This window comes from Coenobita brevimanus, chromosome 3 (genome assembly GCF_032717465.1).
Source record: "Coenobita brevimanus isolate Jiangsu-jjx chromosome 3, ASM3271746v2, whole genome shotgun sequence".
NCBI classification, from domain to species: Eukaryota; Metazoa; Arthropoda; class Malacostraca; order Decapoda; family Coenobitidae; genus Coenobita; species Coenobita brevimanus.
This window is the reverse complement of record NC_136956.1, coordinates 7,463,895-7,483,250: the sequence shown is the minus strand read 5'-3', so window position 1 is coordinate 7,483,250 and position 19,356 is coordinate 7,463,895.

Sequence of the window (19,356 nt, the reverse complement as noted above, 5' to 3'; positions counted from 1 at the left end):
CTTACACATATTTTAAAGGAAATTGTCTTCATCACTTTATCAAAATCCTTTTTCTGCAGTACATCATATTTCATAACCATTAGTGACAGATTAACATATCTTTTGGGGGCGAAAGTTGATCAAAGAAAGATTTTTTATATTTTAGTTTGGAAAATGACCTCTCTCTCTCTCTCTCTCTCTCTCTCTCTCTCTCTCTCTCTCTCTCTCTCTCTCTCTCTCTCTCCCATCAATTTGTAACCGTAAGACTTGGGTAAATGCTTAGAAGTGCGTTTGGAATATTGTTTTGGTATCTGATCACTAATTACACTGAGACTCGTCTGTTGTTACTTGGATGACAAAAGTTATGCTACAAAATAAGGAAAGTGAAAGCTCTGTATCAGTGTGCCTGAAGGCGTTGGAGACATACACTGAAGTGGTTTGACCATGTGGAGAGGATAGAGGGTGGAGAACTAACGAGGAGAGTGTATGTGAGTAAGGTGGAGAGGAGATTGAAGGGGAGACCGAGGATGAGATGGAGGGATGGAATGAAGTATATGAGTGCGGGGGTTGTGAACTGGGGGGATGGAGAGTGAAGGACAACAGAGGAGAGTGTATGTGAATGAGGTGAAGGGGAGGAGAGGGAAGGGGAGACCGAGGATGAAATGGAGGGATGGAGTGGAGAGATATATGGGAAAGGAGTGTGTGAGCTGGGAGGATGGAGAGTGAGAAGCTAAAGGGGAAAGTATATGGGACTCAGGCGGAGGGGTGGGGAAAGGGAAGGGGAGACCGTGGATGAGATGGAGGGATGGATTGGAGAGGTATATGAGAGAGGGGGTGTGAGTTGGGGGGAGGGTACCGTAATGGCAGGCGACAGAGAGACATGGAGGCGAACTGTCTGTGGCTCCCCTTACAGGATTAAGACGTCTTGATATAGAAATATATCGTAAATCAATGTTAACTTATATTCAATTGCTTTGTTGTTGTATGGAAAGCAATAAAATGGAGATCAAACTGGAGGCCCCCATTCTTTTCTTTTTTTTTTCTTTTTTTCAAGCAACTGTCTCATTCACCGTAGTGTTAATTCGTCTCTGTGGATATCCTAACTTAGGTATGATCCGGTACTCTGTCAGTAATTTATATATACTGCCCACATCACTGGCTGCAGTTTAAATTCTAACTACCACATTCGTCTTGAAAATCTTTTAAAATATGTACAAATCATGCCAGAAAACTGACATCCTAATCAATAATTCAGGGTTGCATTCTCATTGTCCTGTGAGGCTCCGTGTCACCTCTTCTCTTCCAAAATATTTTTTTTCTTGATAGTACTTATGTGTATGTAAATGTAAATATTATCATCATCATCATCCGATCCTACGTTGCCCCACGAGAAGCATAGGAGCCTGGGTATGGGCAAGTTGGTCCTGACATTTCAGATGAGAGTGACCAGCCTCACTCATCCCTGAGTGGCATTACATGAGCAAATAAACCCCAACCATATAAACCTTCACTGGTTCAATCCGACTGGAGAGCCGTAATTACCCACTAAACACCAGGTGCCAAAATTTGGTTATATGGTTACTACCCAGAGTAGTAAATGGTTTCCTGGTGTACAAGAAACCATTTGGCTTGTCACTCAGTGACAGGGTGCCTAGACAGCTCAGTTGGAAAGCTGCTGTACCCACACAGTTACAAGCGCTGGTTCGAATTCTTGCAGTGTCTAAGTCATTTATCTGGGGGAAGGCGGTAGCTCAGTCGGTAGAGAGGTGGCCTGCAGTCCTACCGGACCCAGGTTCAAATCCCCGCTGGGGCAGGGAACAGTTTAAGGATTTGAATTTAATAAACAAAAAAAAGCAGACATACTGATCTACCAGAAGACCCGCCGACATGTCGTAAAAATACTCCCGCTAATACCTATACAACAGTCCTGTATGAGACAGCCCTAGCATGTATTCAATATGGATGGTGGGTGTTAGCGCCGAAGTGGTGACATGTAGAGGTGTATGGAATGTAGGAGGACTACTGGGCCTTGGGAGCAGACTGTGAAGCCTTTGCTCAGAGTCGGCCACATAAAAAAAAAAAAAAAAAGTCACCCAGGGGCAGAAGGAAGAAGAAAGAATGAAGGAAAGAAAGACAAAAGTGGGAGTGTAAACTCACCCGTAGGCAGAAGGAAAGGGAAAGAATGAAGTAAAGAAAGACAGAAGAGGACGGAAGGAAAGAAGGATGGAGGAGAGGAAAGGGCAGTCATCCGAGAGCAGCACTACATCGAGTGAGTGGATGGTGAGCGCCCTCACCAACCAGTAATTATTATAAGTATGTAAATGTTATAAGTATGTAAATATGAAATACAGGATGACTCGTAAATTTTGGTTCACCAGAGACTCGTCAAATGTACATGATGTATTGTGGTGATGGCCTAGTCTGTTGATGTGGGTGCAGGTGTGGCAGAGGTAGTAGGAAATGAATAGATAATGCAGGATAGACACTGATATCGCTGACTGTCTGCTGGTGTGTACGTGGCTGTCGCAGTGGGAGTAGGAAATGAATAAATGAAGCAGGATAGACACTGATAACACTGGCTGTCTGCTAATGTGGGCGTGGCTGTGACAGTGGGAATTGGAAATGAATAACGATGCAGAATAGACCCTGATAGCTCTGACTGTCTGCTGGTGTGTACGTGGCTGTCGCAGTGGGAGTAAGAAATGAATAAATATATGCACGGCAGACACCAAGAACGCTGACCTTAATCTCTTGTTACAGCTCAGCACTTAGGGCAAATTATGCCAAGTTAAAGTGAACAGAGTATAATGCTCGTGTGTAGCAAATAACCCACCCACCCACCCACCCACACACACACACACACACACACACACACACACACACACACCTTGTCAGATGTAAGTCAGCCAATTCCACAAGACTCCCTCTCCCCCTTCAGAAAGAAGACAATCTGACAGAAAGGTGATAGTCTGACAGAAACAAGACAGCCTGGCCCAGACACCCATAAAACCGTGAAAGTGTTTGAGAAAAAGAGTTTGTTATTCTCTCTCACACACAGTCACTTCCTGCAGTAAATAATTTAAGTTTTTCATCTCCCTCCTTTGCCATTTGTATTTGTTCACTTTCTGCCTCTTATCATTTTTGACACATTTATTGACTGCCGTAATGTTTCTTTTTTTCTTTTTTCTTCATTTCTTGTCTTCAGTTATTTTTCTTTCTCACTTTTTGACTTTCGTATCTTGTTTTCACTCAGTCATTGTCTGCCGGAATGTTATAACTTGTTGGTCTCTCCGTTTTCTTTATCTTTTTTCTGTTTTTCTCTTTCTGCCTTTCGTCGTGATTTCACCCTCTGACCTCTCCTCCTTCCTTTTCTCTACGTTTTTATTATAACTTTTCTATTGTCGTTTATTTTCATTCTCTGATGTTCTTCTATTTCACCGTTTTTTCCCTTGTAAGTCACTGTTCTTCATCCTTCTTATATATAATGATTTTACACTCACTCTTTCGTCTGCATATTCTTTCTTTTCTGTTCTTTTTGTTTCTTCGATTTTGCTGTCACTCTATTGTATTTTCCTTATCTGTGTTCTCTTTCTCCCTGTCTTGCTGCTACTTCTCTCCACCTTCCTTACTTTTATCTTTTTTGAAGTTTCTCTCCCTTAATTTTCATCATTTTCTCAGCACCTTGTTTTTCTACCTTTTTCCATTCTTACTTTGTTTTTGCGTGTTTATAGTTTCAAGAAGAATTATTTTCTCTTTTAACAGTTCCCATGCCCATACCAAGGTTCTGCCACAGGATACTTTTTGTTAGAAATATTCACTTTCCTACTTTTAAATGTTACCTAGCAAGTTTCTCATTTAAGTTTCTGTGCAGTGTCTATGTAGTGTACGGGAGTCTGAAGCAAATTCCTCTCTTAGTCCCTTTTTTCCGTGGCCCAGGACGCACCCTATAGCCTCTTCCTGTTAGACATAGTGGAAGGTAAATTTTGCTGTCCTTTTTTTTTTTTTTTTTTTTTTTTGTTCACCATTGTGCATGGGTTTAGTAACGAATTAGGTTGGGGACGTGATTAAAGTTAGATTTTTTTGCATGCCCATCCAAAACTAAGCTGATAAAGAAGTACCTCCTGGCCCTGTGATTCTTGAGAGAGAGAGAGAGAGAGAGAACCGTCTCATCCTTGAAGTTCCTTACACCGTCAACAGGAATGTGGTAAGTTCTTGCTTTCTAATTTAGCCTATCGCTCTTGACCTGACCTAAACTCTAGAGCGGGTCAGGTTTGGTCTGCGACATGGTGTGACGTATATCATCCAACATCATGATGGTAAGTTTCGCTAAGTGAATAATGTGGGTACAAGGGAATGCACTGGGAAAAAAAATAAGTCCTTGAATTTTTTGTCTACAACATTCCGGTTTACAGAGTCCAGCTTCATATATAGTATTAGTTAACATTGTCTCTCAGTGGTTGGACGCTGTGTAATCTAAAACATAAGAGTTAAAGAACTTAAACCTTTTCATGTGTTTTCCCGCACGTAATTTACTATCACCATCAAGCTGTCCAACGTTTTAGTAAGTGTTGAGTCCCCTGGCGGCGGTACAGGTAACTAATAATCACAAGAAGAAGAAACTCTAGTCCTCCCTCATAAACGCAAATACCCAAATGGTTTTACCCAAGAGACAATAAATATACTGGATTAGATTAGTATTCTAAATAGAGTGAAGTAGAGGATGTGAGGGGAGAAACATAGGGAGGTGGCGGAACTGTAGAGACTCTCGGCATCGTGACTCGTGGCCGTGTCGGTTGTGTCTTCCTTCACACCCTTCGTCTGCGCCATCTTCTCCCTTTCTAGCTTTTCCCTCTCCTCTCAAGTAGCTCATTTCCACTGCTCTCACTCTTGACTTGTTTCCCTCTTGCAAGGTCCACGCTTCGCTTCCACACGTCAGGGTAGGGATCACAATACTATCATGCAGTGACTTCTTAACTTCCATACTCACCTCCCTATTTCTCATCACTGCTGTCAGTGAACTAGCAACCTTCCTTCCCTGCTGTACCCTTTCACGCACTTCATCCCCCAAAGTTCCATCCTAATTCATCACACTACCCAAGTACTTGAATGGACTCACATTCTCTATATCCTCACCATCCAACCTCACTGTACATTCTGTGACTTCATTCCTCTCAAACACCATAACTTTACTCTTGTTTACATTAACTTTCAAATTCCTCTTCCTACACACTGTCCCAAATTCATTCACCAAACCTTGCAACTCCCATTCATCTTCACTCAACAATACTGTATCATCAGTAAACAGCAACACCGAAATATTCCAAATCTCACCCTCATTCGTTAGAGCCACCCCCACATCCACTTCCCTACCTTGCACGTCCAAAACCCCATCCATGTATATATTAAACAGCCATGGAGACATCACAACCCTGTTTCAGTCCCACATTGAGATCAAAGATCTCACTCAGCTTACCATCCACTCGCACCGTAGCCCTAGCTTCTTCGTACATACTCTTCACAGCACTCAACAATATCCCCTCCACTCCATATATTCTTAATACTTTCCACATACCTTGCCTATCTATTCTGTCATAAGCTTTCTCCAAGTCCATGAAGGCAGCATACGCTTTCTTTCCTTTCTCTAGATACTTCTCCACTAAACATCTTAGAACAAATATCTGATCTACACACCCTTTTCCCTTCCTAAATCCCCCTTGTTCTTCTCCAACTAGCTCCTCTGTCATATGCCTAACCCTATCAATGAGTATTCTACCATATATTTTTTCAGTCACACTAAGAAGGCAAATACCCCTATGGTTACCACATACTTCTCTCTTCCCTTTTCCCTCCCTCTCTTTCCCCATTCCTCTTTTCCATTTTCTCCCCCTGCCTCTCTCGTTCTCCCTTCCTCGCTGCCCTTATTCTCTATCCATTCACACCGCTCTGTGTGTGTGTGTGTGTGTGTGTGTGTGTGTGTGTGTGTCTGTGTGTGTGTGTGTGTGTGTGTGTGTGTTTGTGTGTGTGTGTGTGTGTGTGTGTGTGTGTGTGTGTGTGTGTGTGTGTGTGTGTTTGTGTGTGTGTGTGTGTGTGTGTGTGTGTGTGTGTGTGTGTGTGTGTGTGTGTTATCATATGCTATGACTGTCAAATAGAGAAGTGGCAGTGCTTAGGAATCTTTATACCTTTTTTTCCATTCATACAGAAAGCTTTCGTTTTCCCTGCATTTCTGAGTCGTTTCATGGCCAATTGTTCTTTTTTTTCAGTACTCTTCAGGGTTTATTTTGCAATATGACATACACACACCCCTGTGGGCAGGTTGTGGAGATCAAGAAGGAAACGAAGATGTTTTCCTTTGTTAATGGAATGTTATTTCCCGAAAACATTATAATATTTACTATATAGTTGCTCTGGTAACAGCCTATTAGTAAAAACCGAAGATCTTTCAACATATTGGTAACCCAGTAGCGAAATTTGTTTTTCGAAGCTTGGACATTGTTGGAAGGACACAAGTCAAGAGTGAGAGCAGTGGAAATGAGTTATTTAAGAGGAGCCTGTGGAGTCACGTGGAGAGACAGGCTGACGAATGAGGATATAAAGGAGCGTTGTGGTGTGGATGTGGATGTGATAGGAAGCGTTATGAGGAACACACTGAGGTGGTTTGGCCATGTGGAGAGGATGGAGGGTGAAAGACTGACGAAGAGAATGTATGTGAGTGAGGTGGAGGGGGGAAGAGGGAGGGGGAGGCCGAGGATGAGATGGAGGGATGGGGTGGAGAGGTATATGAGAGAGGGGTGTCTGAGTTGGGAGCAGGGTAGTAAAATGGCGGGGGACAGGGCGACTTGGAGGCGATTTGTTTGTGGCCACCCCAAACGGGATTGAGGCGTCTGGCAATAGATAGATAGATAGATAGAAACTTTTAAATTATTGCACAGATTGTGCAGTGTGCAGAGAATAGTTTGTATTGGATCGTTGCACCTCGCAGTTAAGGGTAACTTCCTTCCCTCTGTCAGAGACAGGGGACAGGACTAAAACTAAACATTTCTGTCATTTCTTCCCATTAGTTTCCGTTCGGTCTCAATGTGGTGCTGGAGGTTTTACTATGTCTAGTTTAGCGCTGGCCCTCACTCATTAACTATAATACCCCTGGGCCCCGTATTCCTCTTTGGGCTTCAGGTGGTGGTTTTAAATTAGAGGTTGTGGATACTTCACATGTTTGTGACCCCTTAAACTGTAAAATTGCAATGCTGTCCCAAATATTTTAAAGACTTTCCTTGTATAATCTTTATAAATGCCTTCTGTTGCTCCGTAGCATACTAGATATGCTGTAAACGTTATACTTAATTTTATAGCGAGTTTTTCCTTGATCACACTAGTTCCAAAATGTTTCCAAACATCATCTATTAATTTTTTCATCAATCACAAATGTGAAACAGAGTTATAAAATCTATACGTAGGATATTAGGTGTTATACAGTATATGCACGATACGTTTATTGCAGATGCACATAATTTGCTCTGCAGAACACACACACACACACACACACACACACACACACACAGGTGAATGGATAGAGAATAAGGGCAGCGAGGGAGGGAGAACGAGAGAGGGAGGGGGAATAAAAGGAGAGGAGGAATGGGGAAAGAGAGGGAGGGAGGGAGCAGGGGCGAGAGAGAGAGAGAGAGAGAGAGAGAGAGAGGGGGGGGAGAGAGAGAGGGGGGGAAAGAGGGGGAGTCAGTGTTAACAGATGAAATCTGGCTGAGGCCAATCGGAGGTGTGTAAGAATTCTTGTCCCCAATAGTACGTCCTTGCCATAGCACTTCTACGAGACTACCAGTACTCATATTCTAATGTTAATCTCTTGTGACAACTCAGCATTCAAGACAGAAAGGTGTCAGTTTTAGGCGAGGTTAAAGTGAAAAGAGTATAGTATATAAATAATGGGAAGTCTGTTACTTTCCTCAGTATCATGGGGGACATGACCTGGAGACCAAAACAATAAAAAATTATCAACATATCTCTCTTAAAGAAGTCTTAAACTGGGAAGGGCAGTGTTGGAACTTGTTTGTCTTTTGGAAGTTCGCGCGCGCGCACGCACACACACACACACACACACACACACACACACACACACACACACACACAATGCGTGTACTAATCAGGGTGCTAAGGGATTTCCCATCGTCGCTCCATCTATTTGCTCGTAAAGTTTTCTAATAAAAAAGAAAATGCAATCTTTAATGCAAAGGCCAGTAATTTACAATAGTGATTTACATTAATGTCATTATGTTTTCATCTCTAAAAACTATATACATAAAAAAATGTTATGGTTTTATGAAGTGGATTTTTTGTATATGCATAGAAGAACCAAAAGCCGGATCCCTACCCCCTGGGGGTAGGGGGGTTTCAAGAATATTCCCCCAGTATCCCTGCTTGTCGTACGAGGCGACTAAAAGGGTTGGTGGTGGGTTAGTGCCCCACCCCGTAAAAAGAACTAACTAAAAAAGCGAATAAAGCGCCTCGGACCCGGACGGACCATACGTTGACGACTAAGGAACGGACGAAGGACATTCTTAGGGTGGGAACATGGAATGTGAGAGGAGTGAATGATGAAGTGAAAGAGAGATTGTTCAGGTGCTTCAGGATGCAAGAGTGGATATATGTGGATTGACTGAAACTAAATGGTAAGGTGAAAGGCTGAGAGAATGGAAATATGGTTTAGGTACTGTATATGTGCGGGAGTCAATGAAAATGAGAGGGCAAGAGAGGGAGTATGTCTGATGATAAGCAAAAAGTGGAAGGAGAATATAAGACAGTATGGAACAGTGGGTGCAAGGATTGTATGGGTGAGGATGAAAGTAGGTATACAAGCGTGGGCGATTGTATGTGTGTATGCCCCGACAGAGGGTCAAGTGGCAAGAGTGAAAGATGAGTTTTGGGCGAGTGTAGAAGCGTGTATGGACAAGTTTGAGAGGAGCGAGAGAGTGCTGTTGATTGGAGACATGAATGGCAAAATTGGGAATGTACGAGTGGATGGAGTGGTTGGTCAGTGGGGTGTGCCAGCTGACGTAGATGGGAATGGAAGTGCTTTGGTGGACATCTGTGCTTGTAAGGGTTGGCAATAGCCAACACCTACTTTCGGCATAAGATGATCCACCGGTATACATGGAGAGTAATGAGGAGGATGGATGGTGAACTTGTTGAACGAAAGGCAATGATAGACTACGCGTGTGTGGATGAGCGAATGAGAAGACAAGTGTTGGATGCAAGAGTGTGGAGAGGGTGGGGGAATGGAGTCTCGGACCATCACTTAGTGATGGCCAAGGTAGAGCTGCATAGAAAGTAGTTGAGGAAACGAAGGGGAAGACAGGAGGAAGCAACTCCTGTGAGAAGAGTGGAGAAATTGCAAGATAGTGAGAAAATGACAGAGTATAAGAGCATAGTGGAAGAAAGACTGGGAAGGTATGAGCTAGAGCAGATGGAAGGGGTGGAAGACGTACGTAAGATATTCATGGAAGAGATAGGCGCAGCGTGTGAGGCGGTTTGTGGAGTGAGGAGGAGATGCAAGGGTGTGCAAGGGACAGCATGGTGGAATGATGAGGTGAAACGAGCTGTGGAACAAAAGAAGAAGGCATATAGTGAATGGTTAGCGAGTAGAGGTAGGGAGAAGATGAGAGAGACAAGAGAGAGGTATATGTGGGGTGGATGTGGATGTGGTTGAGAAGATTAGGAGAAATACACTGAGGTGGTTTGGACATGTGAAGAGAATGGAGAATGAAAGACTGACTAAGAGGGTGTATGTAGGTGAGGTGGAGGGAGGGAGAGGGAGAGGTAGACCGAGGATGAGGTGGAAGGATGGAGTTGAGAGGTATATGAGGGAGGGGGGAGTGAGTTGGGGGAGGGTAGTCAAATGGTGGGTGACAGAGCGACTTGGAGGCGTTTTGTCTGCTGCCACCCTTTGCGGGATTAGGGCGTCGGGCTATAGATAGACAGATAGATAGATTTTGCTTGTAAGATGGAGACAGGACTGAATCACTGGATAGTATGTGGATAATTTTTATGACCAATTTTTCTGGGTATGCCGTTTAATAATTGTACTTTTGTGTTTTATCGTTATTTTTCTTTTTCCTGCAAAGTACAGTAATTTTAAAAAATATATATATTATTAAATGGTTTGGGCATATCGTTTTTTTTTTTTTCTGCATAGTAATATGGACAAAAAGGAACATTGTCTAATGGTCTGGACATAAGGGGTGCATGGGGGGTGAGAGATTGACTGTGTGTTGAAGTATTCGAAGACCGAGAACGATGTGGATGGGCGTCATTCATGTAGAACAGAAAAAAAAAAATAGCTGAATTTCTCTCCTCCTCCTCCTCCTCCTCTTCCTTCGGCTTCCTCTTCATTATTATTATTATTATTATTATTATTATTATGAGCCGTCCCCGCTTAGGAGGGGCTGGGGGACGGATATTGTTTTCACTCTGTTTGTCTGTCTGCCTGTCTGTCTGTTAACAACTTTTCGCAGAAACTACTGGTGCGATTTGGACTCAATACAAGGGTGATGTGCTATGACCTTCTGATCACCTGATTAATTTTGGGCCAAATTGGGCCAGGGCCCAGTCTTTAGGTCCCCAAAATGTATTTATTATTTTTTTTCGCCATAACTCCTTTCAAATTCGTCATATCGGCATGAAACCAAAACCTAAATGTGCACCTGTCAAATCTGCATCCTACAGCATGCCTCATTACATCAGGTGGTCACCTCCAGTTAACGGTAAAGGGGTCAATGTCAGGTGGGTCGAGCCTAAAATGGGTATAAAATCGTCAATTTCAAACCGATTTACTCCAAATTTGATATGTGACACCTTTGACTAGATATCCTGTTGTGGTCATATGTCAGCACTAAAATGACTGTTGGGGATGGGTTTGCTGTGCCTTGGCAACGCTTGTTGTTGCTGTTGGTGGTGGTGGTGGTGATGGAGGTGGTGGTGTTGGTATTATTATTATTGTTATTGTTGTTGTTGCTGTTGTTGTTGTGGTTGCTGTTTTTATTAATACTGTTATTATTATTATTATTATTATTATTATTATTATTACTAAAGGTATTTACGTGTTCCACTCTGGGCAAAGGCTTCAGGGCCTATTTTTTGGGGGTCAGTGACCTATTTCAAGGCCCAGTAGTCCTCCTACACCTCCACATGTCACCACTTCAGCGCTAACACCCACCGTCCATATTGAATACATGCTAGGGCTGTCTCATACATGACTGGTGTATTGGTATTAGCGGGGGTATTTTTGCGACATGTCGCCGCATCATCTGGTAGATGAGGAAAGTCTGCTTTTAGGAAATTGAAATCCTTAAACTGTTCCCTGCCCCAGCCGGGATTCGATCCTGGGTCCATTAGGACTGCAGGCCGCCTGATTCAGCCACCGCCTCCCTGGTCGTTCCACCATAGTTTGCCCAGGTGCTTAGACCCGTATTCTCGTCGGGTAAGGAGGCTCCCTGGCAATTTTCCTAGCTATTTATTTTGAATATGGCTGATCATGATGACGTGTTGACTGAATATTTGCAATGACGATTTTTATGCAACTAAATTATGCAACTTACCAAAGGTCTGTCAGAGTAAAGAAGTTAAAACCAGATCTGTTATTCTGTGATGTATTATTTTTTATTACTTTATTGTCACCGTCAGAGACAATTTGAATCCACTCAGTGATTCCGATGATCTGTTAAATTTAATATGGCTCTCATGAAGATTTTGTTAACTTTGAAAAAAAAAAAAAAAAAAAAAAAAAACATTGGTAGTGGAGGAGCTAGAAATAGTCTCCTTCAACCATCATTCACTCACTTGATGTAGTGCTGCCTACTTCTTCCTTCACCTTTATCATTCTTTTTCTGTCTAGCTTCCTCTCTTCCAATTTATCCAACCCTTCTTGTCACTTTTTATTACTCTTCTTTTCAGGTGGCTCTACATTGAGTGATGAGCCTACTGCTTCCCTGTAAGCCAGGAAACCATTTACAAAGCTGGGTGTTAACCATATAACCAGCCCATACATGTTCCTTACGTGTCAAAAAGTGGGTTGGCGGAGGGTTAGTGCCCCTCCCCATAAAACAACTAAAGTCAAACGGCCACCCCCTACGGTACTGTGGCGTCTGGCTATAGATAGATTGATAGAACGCCCTCCCAACCTCCTTTCTCTCCCTCAGATGAATAAAACCGTCTTATAACCGCAAGAATATGAAATGCAGTACTGGATTGAAGGTCCTGTATTCACGTCGGTTGAGGAAGCTTCCTAACACATCTTCTTAAGCGACTTATTTTGCTTATTATATGTTACTCTAAGCTTTTGTGTTGCTTGAATCTTTCGAATACCCTAACATATCTTCCTAAGCAATATATTTGGCTTATTATGCGTTACTCTAAGTTTTTCTGTTACTCAAATCATTCGAATATCACCATACTCTCCATAAGTAAGGTAAAAAAAAAAAAATGATACTACCCAGCCAGATCCAGGAATAAATAGTCGAGGAAGAGTTTTTAGGGGGAAAAATTCTACCGAAAAAAAAAAATAATAATAATAATGAGTGACAGTTAACACAAATTTCACCTGTCGTTTCCAGTTTTAAGTTTTAAACAATGTGAAAATTATCTCCCACCAGAAACACAGTCCAACTTTTTTTTTTTTCATCCAAGGAAGAAGGAATCAAAGGCCAGAAGCCCGTAAGATCCATCCCTCCACGAAAACAAAACAGAAACAAGATAACAGAGAGCCAACTTATTTGTACCATACTATTAATTTTGAAAAGGAAAAGGAAGCAGCATGAAAGAGAACGTACTCAATTTATTTATGGTAATATGAACGAAGAACTGAGAGAAATATTGGCTAATGACTCAGTGACCTTATGGTTTTACGGACTGCCGGATTCAGATTTCGTGGATTCAGTTTTTCGAAATGTTGTGTAGAGAAGCCATTAGTTAGGTGAGGTTAGGTTAGGATTAAACCGGAAGTAGGCTTTCTTGTCAGTCCTGATTTCAAAATATAACACTACCACTATACAACATTTCGAAAAATTTAATCCATGTTATCTAAATTCGTCAATCCGTGGAATTTAATCCGTGAAATCTAAATCCATCAATCCGTGGAATTTAATCTGTGAAATCTAAATCCGTCAATCCATAGAATTTAATCCGTGAAACCTAAGTCCCGAGTCCGTAATATTTAATCCGTGAAATCTAAATCCGGCGATCCGTAATATTAAATCCGTGAAATCTATATCCGTCAATCCGTAAAATCACAATGGAGATGGCTCAGGCACTTTCGCAGCAGCTGTGTTGACCTGCTGAAGAAGAGATGACGTAGGCAAAGAATTCGAGTTCGCCTAAGAAAAATTAGCTTACCTTTAGATCATACCTAAAACATAAATTAATCCCATGTGAGACGAACTTCTGCTTTATCAGATGAGGGAAGGGTATGTTCAATTGTCCTAGAATTAAGAAGGTTAAGTTTTATGTTGGAATGAGTTGCGTAAAGCTAGGTTAAGTTTATTAAAATTACATAAGATTAGACTGGGTTAGATTAGCTTAGATTAGGTTAGATTAGGAAAGGTTAAATAAAGTATGAGTATAATGAAGTTTGCTGGATTAGGGATTGCGTTAAGATGTAGTAGTTTAGGTTAGGCAGAGTTAGAATAGGTTAGAAAGACTGGATTATGTTTGGTTTGGGTAGAGTAGTGAAAGTAATTTGTCAGTAGCTCTTCCCGTAATTCAAACATTTAGGTTCGGATTAAGATGACAAGAGGGTTCGTTGCACATCCCTGGAGATTTATTCAGTGTATTACACCATAATGTTTTCTTCTATGTTCTTCAGATCGTTTTAATATGGACACAGTTTGCATATAAAACGTACAAGAGGATAGTGATATGTAATATACAAAATAAACCGCCATGGAAGAGGTGTTAAGTAATCTCCAGTCACACCGAATCTGCCGTAGACCTTCGCGCTTGAAGGTGGTATGGGTGTGACCTGAGGCTCGTGTTCTCGTAAGGTAAGGAGGCTTCCTCACACCTTTTCTTTATCGATTTATTTTTGGATATGACTGGTTAATGTTTTTTGTACATTATTCATGCAGAGTATGGCAATGGTAGAAGGATTTACATAAAACAGAATTAGAAAGGAAGATGTAATAAACAAAATAAACCGCTTAGGAAACCAGTTACGGAACTTCCTTAACTGTTGAAAATACGGGCCCAGCTATTGACTACGATTGCTGTTGTTGCTTAACCTCGATCTGTCTGGCCGTGCAAACCCCTTGACCACAAGTAACTGGTTCTGTGGGGCCGACCTACAGGTACACTACAGCTCATTCACGTGTAAGAACTGGCATCCCTCTTGTGATAGACAGCATCTCATCAGGGTTGGAACAGGGTCCTTCCCAACGGAAAGCAGCAGAGAAATATGAGGATGTTGACTTTTGGATGGACGCCGCATATGCTTCGCTACATTCAAGGTTCACAGTGCTGCCGCTTGTAGGCTCCTCACCAACGCATTCTTAGTTTTTTTTTTTTTTTTTTTTTTTTTTAAATGCAAGGAAGAAGGAACCAAGGACCAGAAGCCCGCAAAAACGTTCCCTCCAAGAAAAAACAAGATAAGAGAGCAAAATTCAAGATCTCTTCATTTTGAGATGTCTGGATACATTGTGTTTGAAAGGCTGGAGATGGTAGCCAGTCGAAAATACAGACAGAGGAAGACAGTTTCAGAGCTGACCTGCTGCATACATGAAGGACTGGAAGTAAAGGATATCTGCATGTGTCTGGTAGGCATGGAAAAACACACAAAAGGCGCTGGTGGTTAACATACTTTGAGACAATAAAGACTATTGCATAAATAAACTAGTTCACATATTATATTAATCGACAAATAAATAACTAATCAAAATGTACAGACCTGTGGCTTATGATGGCATTAAAGTGATTGGGTAATATATGGACTTACACATGTTTTAACAGAAAATGCCTTTATCACTTGATGAAAATCCTTGTCCTGGAGTACATCATGTTCCATAAGCATTACTCGTAGTGACAGGTTAACGTATCTCCTGGGGGAAGAGAGTTTATCAGAGAAAGATTTTTATATATTTTAGTTTGGAAAATGACCTCTCTCTCTCTCTCTCTCTCTCTCTCTCTCTCTCTCTCTCTCTCTCTCTCTCTCTCTCTCTCTCTCTCTCTTTCCATCAATTTGTAGCCGTAAGACTTGGATAAATGCTTTGAAGTGCGTTTGGAATATTGTTTTTGGTATCTGATCACTAATTAGTCTGAGCATAACATGTGTCAAGACTCGTCTGTTGTTTCCTGGTTGACAAAAGTTCTGCTAGAAAATAAGGAAAGTGAAATCTCTGTATCAATGTGCTAGAAGGTGTTTGGAGAAATACACTGGGGTGGTTTGACCATGTGGAAATGATGGAGGGTGAAAGACTAACGTGGAGAGTGTATGTAAGTGATGTCGTGAGAGAGAGAGATTGAAGGTGAGACAGAGGATGAGATGGAGGGATGGAATGAAGCATATGAGAGAGGGGGTTGTGAACTAGGGGGATGGAGAGTGAGAGACTTCAGAGAAGAGTGTATGTGAGTGAGGTTAAGCGGAGGAGAGGGAAGGGGAGACCGAGGTTGAGATGGAGGGATGGAGTAGAGAGATATATGAGAGAGGGGTGTTTGAGTTTCGGGGGATGGAGAGTGATAGGCAACAGAGGAGAGTACATAATATGAGTGAGGCGGAGGGGTGGGGAGAGGGAAGGGGAGACCGAGGAGATGGAGGGATGGAGTGGAGAGGCGTATGTGGGAGGAGGTGTGAGCTGGGGGAGAGTATCGTAATGGCAGGGGACAGGGCGACATGGAGGCGAATTGTCTGTGGCCACCCCTTACAGGATTAAGGCGTCTGGGTATACAAAGATGTTGTAGATCAATGTTAACCTATGTTCAACTGCTTTTTTGTTGTATGGAAAGCAAAAAAAAAAAAAAAAAAAATGGAGATCAAAGTGAAGGCCCCGACTTTTTTTTTTTTTTCCCCCAAGCAGCTGTCTCATTCACCGTAGAGTTAATTTGTCTCTGTGGATATCTTAATTTAGGTATGATCTGGTACTCTGTCAGTAATTTATATATACTGTTCCACATAACTGGCTGCAATTTAAATTCTAATTATCACATTCGTCTTGCAAATGTTTTAAAATATATACAAATCACGTCGGAAAACTGACATCCTTATCAGAAAATCACGGATGCATTCTCATTGTCCTGTGAGGCTCCGTGTCACCTCTTCTCTGCCAATATATTTTTTCTTGATAGTACTCATAAGTATGTAAGTATGTAAATATTAAATACAAGGTGACTCGTAAATTCTGGTTCACTTGAGACTCGCCAAATGTACATGCTGTGTTGTGGTGATGGCCAGGTCTGCTGGTGTGGGCATCGGTGTGGCAGTGAGAGTAGGAAATGAATAAATGATGCAGGATAAACACTGATAACGCTGACAGTCTGCTGGTGTGGTCTTGGATGTGGCAGTGGGAGTAGGAAATGAATAATAATGCAGGATAGACACTGGTAACACTGACTGTCTGCTGGTGTGGGCGTGGATGTGGCAGTCGCAGTAGGGACTGAATAAATGATGCACAACTGACACTGATAACGCTGACTTTAATCTCTTGTAACAGCTTAGCACTTCAAGATGGAGAGATGGCAAGTTTATGCTAAGTTAAAGTGAACAGGGTATAATGCTCGTGTGCAGCAAATAACAGACATACATACACACACACACACACACACACACACACACACACACACACACACACACACACACACCTTGTCAAATGTAAATCAGCCAACTCCAAAAGACTCCCTCTCCCCCCCACAGAAAAGAGACAGTCTGACAGAAAGGTGATAGCCTGGCCCAGGTACACATAAAACCTCGAACATATGTGAGAAAAAGAGTCCGTTATTCTCTCTCTAACACATTCACTTCCTGCCGTAAATAATTTAAGTTTTTCATCTCCCTCCTTTGCCATATGTATTTTTTCACTTTCTGCCTCGTAATATTTTTCACACATTTATTGACTGCCGTAATGTTCTTTTTTTTTTTTTTTTCATTTCTGTCCTTCTCTTATTTTTTTGTTCTCACTTTTGACTTTCGTATCTTGTTTTCACTCAGTCATTGTCTGCCGGAATGTTATAACTTGTTGGTCTCCCTCATTTTCTTTAACTGTCTTTTTTTTTTCTCTCTCTCTCTCTCTGCCTTTCGTCTTGTTTTCACCCTCTGTCCTCTCCTTCTTCATTTTCTATATGTTTTAATTTTACCTCTTTTCTGATGTCGCTTATTTGCATTCTCTGATGTTCTTTTATTTCACTGTTTTTTCCCTTGTAAGTCACTGTTCTTCATCCTTCTTATATCTGATGATTTTACACTCACTCTTTCGTCTGCATACTCTTTCTTTTCTGTTCTTTTTCTTTGTTTCTTCGATTTTGCTGTCACTCTCTTGTATTTTCCTTATCTGTGTTCTCTTTCTCCCTGTCTTGCTGCTACTTCTCTCCACCTTCCTTACTTTTATCTTTTTTGAAGTTTCTCTCCCTTAATTTTCATCATTTTCTCAGCACCTTGTTTTTCTACCCTTTTCCATTCTTACTTTGTTTTGTGTGTTTATAGTTTCAAGAAGAATTACTTTCTCTTTTAACAGTTTCCAAGCCCATACCAAGGTTCTGCCGCAGGATACTTTTTGTTAGAAATATTCACTTTCCTACTTTTAAATGTTACCTAGCAAGTTTCTCATTTAAGTTTCTGTGCAGTGTCTATGTAGTGTACGGGAGTCTGAAGCTAATTCCTCTCTTAGTCCCTTTTTTCCGTGGCCCAGGACGCACCCTATAGCCTCTTCCTGTTAGACATGGTGGAAGGTATATTTTGCTGTCCTTTTTTTATATATTTTTTTTTTGTTCACCATTGTGCATGGGTTTAATAACGAATTAGGTTGGGGACGTGATTAAAGTTAGATTTTTTTGCATGCCCATCCAAAACTTAAGCTGATAAAGAAGTACCTCCTGGCCTATGAGTTTAAGGCCCTTTGATTCTTGAGAGAGAGAGAGAGAGAGAGAGAGAGAGAGAGAGAGAGAGAGAGAGAGAGAGAGAGAGAACCGTCTCATCCTTGAAGTTCCTTACACCGTCAACAGGAATGTGGTAAGTTCTTGCTTTCTAATTTAGCCTATCGCTCTTGACCTGACCCAAACTCTAGAGCGGGTCAGGTTTGGTCTGCGACATGGTGTGACATATCATCCAACATCATGATAGTAAGTTTCGCTAAGTGAATAATGTGGGTACAAGGGAATGCACTGGGAAAAAAAATAAGTCCTTGAATTTTTTGTCTACAACATTCCGGTTTACAGAGTCCAGCTTCATATATAGTATTAGTTAACATTGTCTCTCAGTGGTTGGACGCTGTGTAATCTAAAACGTAAGAGTTAAAGAACTTAAACCTTTTCATGTGTTTTCCCGCACGTAATTTACTATCACCATCAAGCTGTCCAACGTTTTAGTAAGTGTTGAGTCCCCTGGCGGCGGTATAGGTAACTAATAATCACAAGAAGAAGAAACTCTAGTCCTCCCTCATAAACGCAAATACCCAAATGGTTTTACCCAAGAGACAATAAATATACTGGATTAGATTAGTATTCTAAATAGAGTGAAGTAGAGGATGTGAGGGGAGAGGCATAGGGAGGTGGCGGAACTGTAGAGACTCTCGGCATCGTGACTCGTGGCCGTGTCGGTTGAGTCTTCCTTCACACCCTTCGTCTGCGCCATCTTCTCCCTTTCTAGCTTTTCCCTCTCCTCTCAAGTAGCTCATTTCCACTGCTCTCACTCTTGACTTGTTTCCCTCTTGCAAGGTCCACGCTTCGCTTCCACACGTCAGGGTAGGGATCACAATACTATCATGCAGTGACTTCTTAACTTCCATACTCACCTCCCTATTTCTCATCACTGCTGTTAGTGAACTAGCAACCTTCCTTCCCTGCTGTACCCTTTCACGCACTTCATCCCCCAAAGTTCCATCCTAACTCATCACACTACCCAAGTACTTGAATGGACTCACATTCTCTATATCCTCACCATCCAACCTCACTGTACATTCTGTGACTTCATTCCTCTCAAACACCATAACTTTACTCTTGTTTACATTAACTTTCAAATTCCTCTTCCTACACACTGTCCCAAATTCATTCACCAAACCTTGCAACTCCCATTCATCTTCACTCAACAATACTGTATCATCAGTAAACAGCAACACCGAAATATTCCAAATCTCACCCTCATTCGTTAGAGCCACCCCCACATCCACTTCCCTACCT